This window comes from Palaemon carinicauda, chromosome 14 (genome assembly GCF_036898095.1).
Source record: "Palaemon carinicauda isolate YSFRI2023 chromosome 14, ASM3689809v2, whole genome shotgun sequence".
In the NCBI taxonomy this organism is placed as follows: Eukaryota; Metazoa; Arthropoda; class Malacostraca; order Decapoda; family Palaemonidae; genus Palaemon; species Palaemon carinicauda.
In genome coordinates this window covers 43,384,998-43,400,052 of record NC_090738.1, presented here as the reverse complement: position 1 = coordinate 43,400,052, position 15,055 = coordinate 43,384,998, and the positions used below count along the sequence as shown (strand labels likewise).

General features: G+C 40.9%; 1 protein-coding gene across 3 annotated transcripts in view; it reads left to right on the top strand.

The window, feature by feature from the left end:
- Window positions 1–15,055, top strand: part of LOC137653558 (centromere-associated protein E-like) — an 892,913-nt gene that overhangs the window by 694,686 nt on the left and 183,172 nt on the right. The gene's annotated exons all lie outside the window — the stretch shown is intronic.

Genomic DNA, 15,055 nt, shown 5'->3' with positions numbered 1-15,055 from the left:
TATATATCTATATCTATATATATATATATATATATATATATATATATATATATATATATATATATATATATATATATAAATTTTTTATAAACAATTTATTCAGCTATAAAATGGTATATAATAGTTTGTAGTTAGAAGAAAGGAAACAGGAAAAAAATACCAGACATGCAAAAGCTGCAAACTTATATTTCTTTACCGCATGTAACAAAAATCGGAGATTGCAAAAGTTTCTTTCTATCGGTCATAACTAACCTATCCCTAGAGGAATTTTATCATTTTTTTTTTTTTTTTTTTGAAGAAAATTCATTGAACTTTCTTATGACATGTGTGAAAATAAGGATAAAGCAATGTAAATAGTGGCCATCGTTAGATGAAGTTAGGCGGTGACAAACTTTTTTTTTCTTTTATCGTATACATTCCAATAAAGCACAGAGAATTCTCATCACAGAAACTTGAAAATTATACTATCTTATGGACAATTTATTCAGCTATAAAATGGTATCTAATAGTTTGTAGTTAGAAGAAATGAAAAAGGAAAAAAAATAGAAAAATATGCAAAAACTGTAAACCCAAATTTCTTCACCGCAAGTAACGAGATTTAGGTTTTCAGTTTTAGCTCGTTTACTACTTTTTTTCCATGTTTCTCTCTTCTAACTACAAACTCTTATATACCATTTTATAGCGGAATGAATTGTCTATAAGATGGTATGATTTTGAAGTCTCCTTGATGAGAATTCACTTTGCTGTATCGGAATGTATACGATAAAAGATAAAAAATTTCGTCATCGCCTAACTTCACCTAACGATAGCCACTATTTAGATGGCTTTATCCGTATTTTCACACATGTCATAAGAACGTTCAATGAATTTACTTCAAAATAAAAAACAAAACAAACAAAATTACTCTAAATATAGGTTACATATGATCGATAGAAAGAAACTTTTGCAATCTCCGATTTTCGTTACTTGCGCTAAGGAAATTTAGGTTTACAATTGTTGTGGGTATACTGCACTATTTTTTTTCCTTTTTTCTTTCTTATAACTACAAACTATTATATACCATTTTATAGCTGAATAAATTTTCTATAAGATGGTATGGTTTTAAAGTTTCTGTAATGAGACCTCTCTGTGCTTTATCGGAATGTATACGAAAGATAAAAAATTTCGTCATCGCCTAACTTCATCTAACAATAGCGGCTATTTATATTATTTTCTTTATACTTTTGATAACTATATTGAAAACTTCATTCATTTTCCAAAAAAATGAGACCAATCTGACGTCTCTAAGATGAAAATTGAGGCTGTGGGCGTGATTTGAAAAAAAAATAAGTCGAAAAGCCCTTCAAAACTGAAAACGCCTGGGGCTTAAGGCACGGAAATTTCCAAGTACCCCGGGGGTAAGAGGGTTAAGCACCAGAGAGCCCACTTTAAACTGTTTGTACAGCGGGTGTCCTTCAGCCCACGGGTCTCTCGTTTCTGTTTACAGCAATGGAATACTATCAACATCGTGAGCACCCTACAGTATGTTCTCAGCTGGGGTACAAGAAATCTCAGTGTGGTGGGAATGGTTGTAGCTAAGAACTGCTCAGGATACGTACTGGTCCCATTTGCAAGATTCCCCAGAAATCACCCTCAGTAACTCACCAATGGTACGATTCACCCGCTCCACTGCACCATTACTAGATGGTATTTACGGAGTTGTTTTCACATGTACAACATTGTACCGCTCCAACAACTCAGTAAATTCCTGGGAAATAAACTCAGGGCCGTTATCAGTCAATATCCGGGCTGGAACACAAGGAATAACAGGAAAAACTCTTTCTTCAAGCACCTGGCATATCGCACTGCTCTTCTTATTCCTTATGGGTACTGCTATCAGCCACTTGGAATAATGGTCGACTACCATCAGACACCCAATAAAACCAGTACTGGTTGTTGGGAGACTTACAAGGTCCATAGCAACCAATTCAAAAGGAGAAGAGGTCACTATTTTCAAGGTCGGCGGGGCAACCACCTCCCTTGAAACCTTACAAGTCTGACATTCCCAACATGTCTGGCACATATCCCTGATTACACTAATCAAAGATTTGTACCAAACGAGTCGATGGAGCTTTGCAATCATTTTTCCGATCCCCCAGTGAGCATTCTGGTGGTGTGTGTCGGCAACTAGGTCAATCAGGACATTGAAGGTGACTACTGGGACTACCGAGCCGTCTGGGTTCCGCTTCACTAGCAAACCCTGGTATATTTCCTGGTCAGACCAACATCTATAGGGTAGATAGGAACGTGGAACTCGAGATGCAGGAACCCCGGAGTAGATCATCTTGATGACAGATTGAATCTGTCGATGATCTCCTTGGATCTTGGATACCTGACTAAAGGACAGAAAAGCATTTCTGGAGAACACTCCCCAATCAGGTTCAGGGTGAGTTACCTTCATAACAGTGGTCTCGGTATGCAGTGGGGAGACTGAGAGTACCTTGGGAGACAACTGAAGAACAGTAGTGTGGTCATACACCAACTGTTCTTGGGGTGAATCTAGTGTCAGGTAGGCTGTGTCCAGTATATTCCTACCAAGAACAAAACAAAAGTTAATGTCATTGGCAGCTACCACCGCATAGTTAAACAGCGGTAGCCTCCACCCGGAAGGACACTTCACCTCTAACTGGACGTAGCCCAGAATGCTGGTGCAGGAACCAGTCAACCCCTCTAGCTGTTCTCCTGACAGTACCTGGTGCTCTATGCCAAGTTGGCTCAGTACAGACTCACTTACAAGACAAACCTGTGCTCCTGTATCAACGAGAGCACAAAATAAGGTCGTCTGCATCATTACTATACCTACTGCCGAGTGTGGAGACACGTGTGTACAACTGGACTGACGAGGTGCCTTTGCTGTCACATACTGGATTAGAGCACAATCCTCCGGTGCTTCCTGATCATCAGTGACTAAGCCCTCGGCGTCAGGCACACAAGATTTTACCTCCGCCTTATGGCCCAGAATCACGTCCGTGGAGGGACGTAATTTCGGAGCTCGATCAGAGGGTTAAAATCCACCCCGGACAGACACTGAACATGCACACACTGAGGCTCAGTCACGGATGGATCAAGATAGACTACAGGACAAGTGGGACCCCAATGGACCCAGATTTCCAGGTTCAATCTGAAGAAACTGCCAAGATCAAGAAGGGTGATCTCTTGGGGAAGGTGTTCACCATGGCAATGGTGGATGCTCCTCTATCCTCTATTATTACTCCAAAGGTAAGGTTCCACATTTTTGTTACTGAATTTTCCATTTTATTATTGCGTTACTCTACTGTCTATTCAAATTATACATTTCATTTATAGGTTATTATTGAATGTTCCCAATTTTTGTATTTCATTGTGTTTTGTACAGTATAGCCTTTTTATGAAATTTAATTCGGTGTTTTTGTAGGGCTTGGAACAAATTAGGCAATTTACATATAAAAGGCGACTCATGATACGAAAAACTCACGGTATGAAAGCCACTTCGGTACCGATTAATTTTGTATTGCGAGGCAGGCTGAAATAGCATTTTGTAAGATCTTTAGCATTTAAATTTGTCACAGTTGTATAAAGGGAGTTGAGCCTGTTCTCTTAAATGAAAATCTGGTTAACATAATTGATAGTCAAATTCCATTTCATGCTTCTAAATACAGAATTAAGGACAAACCTTGGTTTCCGTAATGATTGTAGATGTACTTCATACTTACTTGAAGAAACAAGAGACTTATCATCTTTGGTCAAGTAATAGATCAGATTTGACATGAAATGACTATACAGTACTTTGCTAGATGTTACTCAGAGTTAATGCTTCACCTAAATTGGAATGCAATTTGGCCATAAAAGAAACCCTTTCTGGTACAACCCATGAACAATAATGGTGAGTTACCCTTTAATTTGCATTGTTTTGTGCAGACCTAGCAGTTTTTCCTTTGCTTGAACCAGATAGCTCTGTCACTGACTGTCCAAAAGGAAAGGCAGCTTGCTTGGCTGATGTGTTTGATATTAAACTGAGTAACAAGAAAGTCAATCTTCTTCATTCCTGTATTCATTAAGCTAAACTAACTAGTTTAGCTTTTCGGTCCTGTGAAATGAAAAGATTTACTGGACCTTTATGCTCATATAGGTGTAGATCCAAATGGTATTTTTAGTGTACCTAATTACTTAACTCTTAAGTTGACTATTAGTTCTTCCAATTTAGAAAGAAGGGGTTCTTTTTGCACTTATTGGAGAATTGGTAAATATATTTGTGGTGGCTCTAGCCCTGCTGATTACCACCAAATTTCTAGAATTGTCATATCATCAAACATTTTTTAATGTCTTTTCGCAAAGCATCTAAATTGTTATTCTGAAGGTAAACATCTGATCCCTAGTTTGTAGTTTGGCTCTTACAAAAGCCTTGAAGCCTGTGCTGCCCATTGTTGTATAGAATTTTCTTGATTATTTTTAGGAAGCTCGTATTGTTGGACTTGATTTTAATGTTACCCTTGGTCATATTAACCATGAGGCAATTGTTTTTATACCTGAATAGATGGGCGTAGACAAATCCCTTTTTCAAATCATTATTGAATTTTTAAGTAAAATATTTCAAATTCTAGTTACAGTAAACCCCCGGGGTACAGCGTCCCCAGCTTACGTTTTTTTCACGTTACGGTGTGGAATACTGTACGATGTTTTTTCGTCCTCTCGTTACGACATTTTCCCCACCTTACGGCATCGAATTTCAAATTTCAAACTTGGCGGTTTTTATGTGTACGACTCTGCGAGTCACTCGCCTACCACCACGCTCATACATCACTGCATACGTCACTAAGAAGCTGTTCTGCTATTGGTTGGCATCACGGCGTCACTAAGATGCTGATACGCTATTGGCCAAAATCCCTCCTACAATGCCTGAGAGAGGTGCTGCCCCTCTCTCTCTCTCTTTGATAATCGCGCGCTCAGTTCAGAATCTCGTGTGCGTTTCGTAAAGACTTGATCTCATGTGAGTGCTTGTGATATCCTATTTTTTGTGCATTTTAGTGCTTAATTCCAACTTTAATTCGTTAGCCTTGGGTCCCAAGATTGCTAGTGATGTTTAAGGGAAAAGTAAGAAGATGATTACTATGGAAACGAAGCTGGAGATAATAAAGAAATACGAAGAAGGCATGCGCACGGGGATTGTTGTCGATGAGGCTGACGTCGATAACCTTATCGAGGAGCACAGGGAGGAGCTTACGACTGAAGACTTGAAGGAGTTGGAGGCAATGCAGTTGACCATCATTCAAGAAGAGCACAGCTCTAATGGTGGTGAGGACGGGGGGGGGGGGGGGGGAGACTGAAGAAACGACATCGGCAGAAATAAGGTAAGCTATCGGTTGGTATGAAAACCTGACGAGATTCATTGAAAAAAAAACACCCAGAAAAGCTTCACACAGGTCGTCTTCTGGAGAGTGTTAATGACAAGTGTATGAGTCATTTTAGAAATATTTTGAGGAGTCGTTCGTTGGATAGATATTTCTCCAAAAGAGAAGTGTCAGAAAGCAAAAATGATACGTATAAGTGATTCTATTAAAAAAAGCTAAAAAAGAGTGATTTTTTAAGTTCTAAAAATAAAAATAAAGAAAAATTTCAAAAGACAAAAATAATAAAAAGGGATTTTGACGAAGGAAAAATCTATTTCTGGGCGAGAGACCTGTGCCGCCCAGTGAAATACTCCTAAAGCACTATTTCTAAGGAATATAACTGCTATATATTACCAGAGAAAAAAAAAGCATAGGAATGCCAGGTTGAACCCAGCTCGCTCACCTTTATAAGGTGTCGGTATAATATACTGGGGCGTGATAATTCACAACCAGAGGTCTCGCACTATTTAGATATCTCCTCTTCAAAATCCCCGCCACAGCGAGGTGCCGATCAACACTACTACCACTAACCCAACCCACGCCAGTGACGTCACTCCTCATAGCACCCAAGGTTTGGGGCCCATGTTGGGAGGGAAGTCAAGGGAGGGTTCACTGGGCGGCACAGGTCTCTCGCCCAGAAATAGATTTTTCCTTCGTCAAAATCCCTTTTCTGGGCTCCGAGCTGTGTCGCGCAGTGAAATAGTACCAGAGAAATGGTCCCAAATCTTGAAACAATACCTGAGGAAGTAAAATAAAATCCAAAATAACAGGTAAGAGGATAGCAAGACATAGTTGATTAAGGTTCACTATGTTCAGGAGGAATCACATTCCCTGCTGCCACTGTAGCAAATATAAGGCTTCCAGAGGTTCTAAGCAGTGGCGTTTAAATACTGTTGGAGACCTCCAGCCTGTATATTTAGTAAGTCCAGTGAAGTTCATAGTAATTAACTGAGGTAGCTACAGCTCATATCATGGACGTGAGGGAGTGATGTGGGAATGATTCTAGGTAGCCCGTTAATGAAATGCAGAATCTTCTGTCTGAGTCCTTTCAGGATGATGGTTCTTCACCTTCTCTAATGGGTAAGGGCCCTGAGGACTGAATGGGAGATATGTTTAAGTAGGCTTCCAGAGTGTTTACTGAACATAAAGATGGGTCCTGCGGAAGTGGGACAATCTTCCAGGGGAACTGTCTGTCCTAGGGGTCCTCATTTTCGCTAAAAATCTTTTGTCAGGGGATAGGAGTACTTCCCCTGACGAGAGAAATTCAATATGACCTGGATCTCTAGACAAGGCTGAAAGTTCTGATATTCTGGCGCCAGAAGTCAGGTTCATTAAGAACAAGGATTTCCTAACCAATGGAATATAATGGCAAGTCTCGTTAAGAGTGTCTGAAGCCAACTTAAGTACGTCATTCAGAAACCAGGAAACTGAGCTAGGGTGAGTTGATGGTTTCAATCTGGCGCAGGTTCTCGGGATGGATGAGAAGTATGAATCTGTAAGGGCAATATTAAAACCAATTGTAAAACCTTCAAGGCTGACTTAATTTGTGGTAATAGTACAAGTCGCTAAGTCTGATTCAAATAAAATTCTGAAGAAGGTTACTGTCAGATTCATAGTCATCGTCTCAACCTTTGAGTCCCTTAAAAACTGGCAAGTTTCATAACAGCCGAATCATACTGTCGAAGGGTGGATCCCCTCTTATCTGATTCTAAAAATAACGTATTTGAGGATCAATATCTGCACCTCTTGAGCTGCAAATTTCATAAAGTCCATAAAGGTAGGGCATTCTGAATTTGAGGAAGCTAACACACTGCGAGTTGTACTGCTTGTGTTAGTATTGGATTGGGGATCTGTCGAGGTGGAGACCCAGTTCCACCAGAAGGGGAAACCCGTTGTTCTTGGGCCAGATGGGGGCTACTAGAGCAACTTGGCCTTTGAAAGTCCTGAGCTTGTCTAACACTTTCATCGACAGATTTATTGGTGGGAATAGGTAAATTCTCTCCCAAGTGTTCCAGACTAATGATATTGCGTCTGTGGCGTAAGCCCGAGGATCCGGGCTAGGAGCTACGTAGCACTCTAGTTTGTAGTTGGACTCTGTTGCAAACAGATCTATCTGGAGATCCGGAACCTGAGAAAGAATCCAACTGAAGGACTTTGGGTCTAGTGACCACTCCGACTCCAGCGGAGTTGTCCTTGAAAGTGCGTCCGCCACTATCTATCTAGAAGAAACCTGATATGTTGGTTTTTGGCTGGAGCCGGTTGCTTAAGGTCAAAAATACCGCCATGGCCTCTAAAACATTGATATGAAGTTGGCGGAATATTGTCGACCATAGTCTCAGGACTTTCTTGTACTGAGAGTATTCCCCCCCCCCCCCCCCCCCCGCCTGTTAAGGAGGCGTCTGTGTAAATGACGAGCTTGGGGGTGGATATTGTAAGGAAACGGATTTGCCAGATTTTGACCTTTGTCCATGGTTGAAGTCTTTTCTTCAGAATTGGTTGGAGTCAAGCCCTTTGTCTCGATATTACTCGTTTTCCTGGAGCACCATACTCGGCTTATATTTTTCAGTCTGGCCTTCAGTAGTATATCTGTTACTGAGGCAAACTGGAGGGCACCCAGGATTCTCTCTTGATTTCTCCTGGAAGACAATTTGTCTTTGAGAAAACGTATTGTGTTTTGCTATATCGTTCTTCTTGGCTGTTGGGAGACAGAGTGTGGGAGCATAGAACCCATTGAATCCTAACCATTGAAACTTGTCTTCGGGACCAAACGAGATTTCTCTAAGTTGATTTGGAACCAAAACTGTTGTAAGAGATTATCACTGTAGTTGCTGTGAGGCAGTTTGCCTAGTTGAAGCCTAGAAACGGACGAAAATGCCTTGCTTTCAGAACATGATAGCAAACGTCTGCAAGATCCATAGAGGAGGTGACGGCTCCACAGAGAAGCAAGGTCCGCACCTGAGAGATGGTCAGCATGTGAAACTTGTCGCATTGAATGTAAGAATTCAGAAACGACAGGTCCAGGATTACTCTTCGCTATTCTGAGTCTTTCTTTGGCCCGCTGAACAAGTGATCCTGAAATTACAAGCGATTTACTTTCTTTATTGCTTCCTTTTGCAATAGATCGTTTTCATATAAGACTAGCTCTTCCGTTGGATGTTGATGAAAACTGGTTGGTGGAGGGGGCCTTTCTATCCAACTCCACCCCAGACCTTTGGAAATTTTGCTGAGAGCCCAAATGTTGAACGTTCAACGGTTCCGGAAGATGTAAAGTCTTCCCCCTACCTGAGAACTCCCAATGATTTGCTGCGGATTTACCTCCTCGTCCTCGAGAGTAGCTGCTGCGAAAAGTTCCTCTCGAGCTAGCGCCTCTGGGGCGCTGGTAACCCTGGAAAGCACCCTGAGTTTCAAAGGTGGGCCTAAGGGCTGGGGAAGTAGCATAGGAGGTAGTTGCTACTTGGGACTGAGGAACCAGCACGTATTTCTGTTGGGGTTGACCCTTCGAAGTGAAAGGTTGACTCCCTTGTGCCACCGGGATGGTTTGAACCACCTGTTGGGACCGCCGGTTTGGAAGGAATGGAAAGATCTCAGACTCTTTCTACTTCGAGATTGGTTGCTGGCCGGTTCGAACTTGTGCTTGGGGACTAAGCCCATCGAACCTTGAGGCTCTGATTGACCCTAGCAGCTCCACTGACGACGTTGTTGACTAAATCCTCAGGGAATAGAGTCAGGGCTCCAGACTGGGGCTGTAATGAGCTTGTTAGGCTCATGTCTGATAGTGGCCTCAGACAAGACATGCCTACAGCAACGACGTCTGGCCGCAAAGAAATCGTAGGAATCAGACAGTAAGGTTTGAAGTAATGACTTCGTCAAGACCTTAAAAGGTGGTTCTTCTTCATACATTAAAGAGGTCTTTTCTGCCATTGTAGCCGAGTTGATAGGTCTACTCAGGCGCATACAGGCTTCGAACTCGAGGCATATCAGGGATTCCGGAAGCCTGGGTAGCCACTCACTGAACTGAATGGAAGCACAGTCAGCGCTTAATTACCCGATGTGAAGGTCGCCGGGGCGTTAGTCCAGCAATCGTGATCCCCCGGGGACAGGAGGGAAGTCGGATGCGTTTCCTTCAGCTGCGGTAACGGCTTGTCCTCGTTTATTGCCTGCTGAGCAAGGTCCGATATCTTAGTGACACACGGAGTAGGGGTTTACTCCTCCACTAGAAACATCGTGTACGGGCTCTTGTGAGGTGTTAACGTAGTGTTAACACACTCCCACTCGTTTAAGGGCCGGACCCAGGTGGACTGAGCCTGCCCCTTTGGGTACATTTTGGTTTTTTTGGGGACCTTGTCAAACCTTACGAGTGTTTCCTCGGTAAGGTATGCGAAACCAGAGAGAGGGAACTGTAGACCCGGCGGGTAGAATTCAAAATCTTCCACAGTCCGGGTGCCAAACCCTTCGATGGTTAACATACCATCTTTGAAGGGAGAGTACAAGGCCGCCTTCCACGGATTGCTTTCGACGAATTCCGGGAGCTTAGAGGCATCCGGGATGATATATTGTGCTGTTGAGGTAGCCCATAACAAATGAGACCCTGTACGAGGCTATCTGGTTTAGCACTCTCTCTTCCCCCTAAAGGGCAATTATTCCATTCAATTGTCAAGTTCACAAAGGCACCAGGAATCTTTCATCATATAATTCCTGGTGACTTGGTATGTGACACGAGGTTTGAGCCAGTGAGCTACAGAGGTCCGTAAATTATATATATATGTATATATATGGATAAATATCAACACAACATCGTGTTCAAATAGAAATAAATTTCTACCTCATCCATGGGATCGGACGCTGGCCTCTTCTAATGAAGGTCAGGTTGAAACCAACCATGCCACGAGAGGCCATTGCATCAATCTTGAAAGGGCTGCCGGATCGAAGGGAGCCTCCGGGGTCGTAGGTTTCAGGCCGGGCTTCGCTCTCGACCCAAGAGAAGTCTTAACTGGTTTGGTGATTTGGAAGACCTGTGAGTCTTTGGTAGGGGCTGGCAGGTAGCTTTAACTTTAGGGACAAGGACGTGGCCCGACATCAGCCACGTGCTTCCTTGAAAACCCTAAAAGGAAGAGACACAGGGTCTCTTTGCCCTGACACTCCAGGCAAACCCGCCAACCCAGATCTAAAGAGTCGCCAAGGTAGAAGTCATGGAAGACTGCGAGCTCCGAAAGAGGGTATATCGTTACTAATGAACAAGGTAACTCCGTTGGGAATGTAAAATAAATAGATCGAGAATAAATGTTTAAATCGATCAAACACAAAGGAAATAAAACGAAAATCCCAAAAGATTATATCCGAAGTTATAATTATAGATAGTAACGACAGGGGCACCTACAGAGTGTCCCATAGTAGGGTAGTAACCCAAAAAGATCTGGGTGTTCCGAATTCTTAAAATAGACCGGTATGAAACCGGGACAAAAAGGCTATGAACAAAATTTCGGACCGGTATAGTAACCGGGGAGAAAACTTTTCATAAATTAACTGACATTGTCAAAATAATTCCATAAAAGGTGAAGATTATCAATGAAATAATATTGTCATAGCGAGAAATATACTATCCCGTCGGTACTGGGGAAGTATAGAATAACATAAAGATACATAAGTATCACATAGCAGGTCAGTAACCTAAAGAGATCCGGATGCTCCGAATTCTTGAATTAGACCAATATGAAATCGGGACAAAAGGCTATGAACAAAATTTTGGATCGGTGCAGTAACCGGGGAAAAACTTATCATAAATTAACTGAATTTGTTAAAACAATTCCATAATAAGTTAAGATTATCAATGAAAAAATATTGTCATAGCGAGAAATATACTATCCCGTTGCTACTTGGGAAGTATAGAATAAAATAAAGATACGTGAGTGTCCCATAATAGGTTAGTAACCTAAAAGGATCCGGGTGTTGCGGATTCTTAAAGTAGACCGATATGAAACCGGGACAAAAGGCTATGAACAACTCTAGGACCGGTTTAGTAACCGGGGAAAAACTTATAAATAAACTGACATTGTTAAAACAATTCCGTAATAAGTTAAGGTTATCAATGAAATAATATTGTCATAGCTTGAAATACACTATCCCGTCGCTACTTGGGAAGTATAGAATAAAATACAGATACATGAGTATCCCATAATAGGTTAATAACCTAAAAAGATCCGGGTGTTCCGGATTCTTAAAATAGACCGATATGAAATCGGGACAAAAGGCTATGAACAAAATTTCGGACCGGTATAGTAACCGGGGAAAAATTATCAAAAATTAACTGACATTGTTGAAACAATTCCGTAATAAGTTAAGATTATCAATGAAATAATATTGTCATAGCGAGGAATATACCATCCCGTCATTACCAGGGAGGTATAAAATAAAAAAGGGTTTATAATAACATGCTACCTTATAATAACATGTTCCCTGTTAAACAATTCCGTAATTAGATATGATCATTCAATGAAATAATGTCATAGTAGGAGATATACTATCCCGTTGTTACTGGGGAAGTATAGGATAAAAATGTTATAATAGCATGTTATAATAACATGCTACCTGTTGGCTCCGGGGAGACAACTATGAGAGACCCAGGGGTCATAACATGCCTCCGGGGTAGGGGGAGTCAAAGGGGAGGGAGGAAGGGGTTCAATGACTCCCCGCCAGCCACAAGAACCCAAATGAACACCGCCAATAAATAATATAACAACAAATATTCGCTCCTCCGTGATACACCACGAACAAAATTTTCTACATTACAGTAGAAACTAAAATAATACAGTACATAACGAAACATAACCAATACACAACCAAGTTCCCCCAGCCGACCGATGGCCAGTCAGAGCGGCGGGGAAAAAGGGCTACGACAAGGCATGAGAATGAATGTACTAAACTGAAACCCCGGTGGATGTTCTCGGTACCAACTATAGTGAGTCATATGGTATCCCAGGAAGGGATGGTGTGAGGGGGGGAGGAGGTGGTGGCAAGGCTGAGGCACGAGAAGGACTCGATCCGTAATGCCAAACCGCTCACGCAACCGGGAGGAATCCCTGAATGGGGATAATGGGGGGGAAAGGAGGCAACGAGAACTAACCAATGAGAGGGCAGGAGGCGATCACGTGGGCATGAGGGAGGACAGGAGTATCAACCTGACCGCTGGAACCACATAAGTAAAACGGAATGATCATAAACGGAATAAGCAATAAAATAGTGTACAATAATGTTAAATGATGTAACACATTGAACTGGTTTATAGGCATGCGTAACTTAAAATAAAATTAGTAAGAGAAGGACCCAAGGGAATGGCAGGGGGATAATAGCTGGCAGCCCTCCAGAGCGGGAGGAGTCGCGCTGGACAGGGATACCAACATAACATCTACCTCGGGTAGATGCCGAACGGTAGGAAACAAATAAAATAACAACTGCCCCGCGAGAGTCCCACTCAAACTAAGCGATAACTAGACGGTAATCGCAATAATTATTAATAAGATCAATATATAATATCAATAATATAATAATATAAACACTTAATGCGGTAGCGAAACCAACTAGGCCATGCCCGAAGGCAGGCTTGCCAACCGAGTTCAAAACTATGATACGTAGTATATCATCAAAACATCAAAATAATATCCAAAGCACAATGATGAGGTGTAATCGATGAGAAAAACCTCCAAAATAAGGTTCGAAACGAAAAACAATCAGTATGGAAGACCAATTGCAATACGTTAAGAACGAGCGAAGGCGGTAGCAAGCCAGCTAGGGAGCCGCAAGCGGTCCGACAAGAGGAAAAAATAAAACCTCAAATAAAATTAAAATTAATGGCAATGCTACCCCCAAAAGCTCAAAACTCATAGTTTTGGTACTTAACTTAGATATGGGGACCAGGGAATCCGCCATCGGCAAAAAGAAATGAGATATGAACGAAAAAACCAAAGAGAAAAATATACAAATGTTCATAGAAGATGTGCTATAAAGGAGTGTCGTCACTGGCGTGGGTTGGGTTAGTGGTAGTAGTGTTGATCGGCACCTCGCTGTGGCGGGGATTTTGAAGAGGAGATATCTAAATAGTGCGAGACCTCTGGTTGTGAATTATCACGCCCCAGTATATTATACCAACACCTTATATAGGTGAGCGAGCTGGGTTAAACCTGGCATTCCTATGCTTTTTTTTTTTCTCTGATAATATATAGCAGTTATATTCCTTAGAAATAGTGCTTTAGGAGTATTTCACTGGGCGGCACAGCTCGGAGCCCAGAAAAAGCATTTTTAATTTTAAGTGTTTAATAGTAAGAATAAATTTGTTATTAAGTGTACATAACATAATTAGCATTGATACGTTTTTATATCTGCCGTCTCCTCCCTCTGCCTCCACCCACTACCAGCTCAAGTCACACCACTCCAAAGGTAAATAAAATTTAATTTTTCCTTTACAGTACAGTATATAATTTTTATTTATAATGTTATTTGATTATATGCTGTACAGTACAGTACATGTATATTATATACTGTTTAAGTATACTGTAGTACAGTGCTTACTATACTATTTTGTACTAATTTTTAATATGTATATAAAATTTTGATGTTTTTACCTGGAGTTTAGCACGCATTAGCTATTCTATTGCCCGTCATACGACATTTTCACCATACGATACCAACTCCGTAACGGATTAATGTCGTATGGCAGGGGTCTACTGCATTGATAAGCACCATAATAACGATAGGAATATAATGTCTGGTGTCCTTCATGGTAGTGTTCTTGGCCCATTAGCCTACTCTTATGCTGTATATGCAATATATTTGGTTTGGCCAAGTAAAAAAAGTTATTGCAAATGCAGATGGAGCTACTCTCTGCAGCAATTTTATCTCCTGAGATAGAGCAAAAATTAATTTATGTTGCAAATTATGGAGGATGAGGTTGAATCTTAATAAAACTGAAATTATGATTTTAACTAGGTCAACAATAGTGGCTCCTTAACATTGAGGTTTTTTTTCATTGAGAAGGTCTTTTTTTTTTTATTTATAACTCATTTAAAATCCCTGGGGGTAATTATTATTTCCAAATTTACTTTTGAGGAACACATCTTGTTTGTTTCTTTTTCATTTGGAAAAAACAGGCATATAAGATTTATGGTGATCACTGTATCCTGAGAAAATATTTTAATTCTTTCATTCTACCATGTTTTGAGTATTGTTTTCCTACTGAAGAATCATCATAATTTTTAAACAAGAACCAGTATTGTATTGAATTCCTAATTCCTGATCTGGATATTAATTGCTGCTGGCGGAACTGTCATTCAATTAGCTCTTAGTGCATGTTGCATAAATTTTTTTCAAGATTCTGACCAGCATTGGCATTTGGATCTTCTCAGAATGTACCATACTGTATAATATTAGGTAGGCATTTAATTCCAACAATCTTACCTTCTCTACCACACGGCTCAATACAGCACAGTATTCTAGAAGTTTTATTCCAACTGTGACCATATTGCGGAATGATCTTCTTAATATGGCTGTTGAATCCGTGGAACTTCAGAAGTTCAATCTTGTTGCAAATGCTTTTCTGTTGAACTGATTGACATGAGATTCTCTTCATACTTTATATATGACAGATTTATTTTAATGTT